This window comes from Camelina sativa, chromosome 5, assembly GCF_000633955.1.
Source record: "Camelina sativa cultivar DH55 chromosome 5, Cs, whole genome shotgun sequence".
Classification (NCBI taxonomy): Eukaryota; Viridiplantae; Streptophyta; class Magnoliopsida; order Brassicales; family Brassicaceae; genus Camelina; species Camelina sativa.
In genome coordinates, this window is record NC_025689.1 from 14,024,136 (window position 1) to 14,024,573 (window position 438).

A 438-nucleotide genomic window follows, 5' to 3' on the forward strand; every position below is an offset into this window, starting at 1 on the left:
TCTACCAACATCACAGTCACCTTCAACATTTAAGGATAAAAAACAAAAAGAGAAAGAAGCAAGACAAATACCTTATTCTCCGGACATTCCAACGCCTAACATATGAACACCATTAATGCCAGAAACAAGCAAAACATACATTAATAGATCAAGTATGGTATTCAGAGAAGTCAACTTACATAGCTTCAACCATCCCGTGCAATTAAAACTTAGATCAGAGCATGATTCGCTTGCAAATTAAAACACACCTGCAAAACTAAGAAAGAAACGTAAGGTAAAAATAAAAAATAGAAGAAGAAGTAAAAGACGTGTTAAGAGGAAGAACAAACCCTTTAAAGACACAGCACAGAGAAGAAGCGTGTCAATCAAAGCCATCATTGATTGATATAAACATCATCCAAAACCTGAAATAACAAAGTAGGAATCATGTTATTAGGA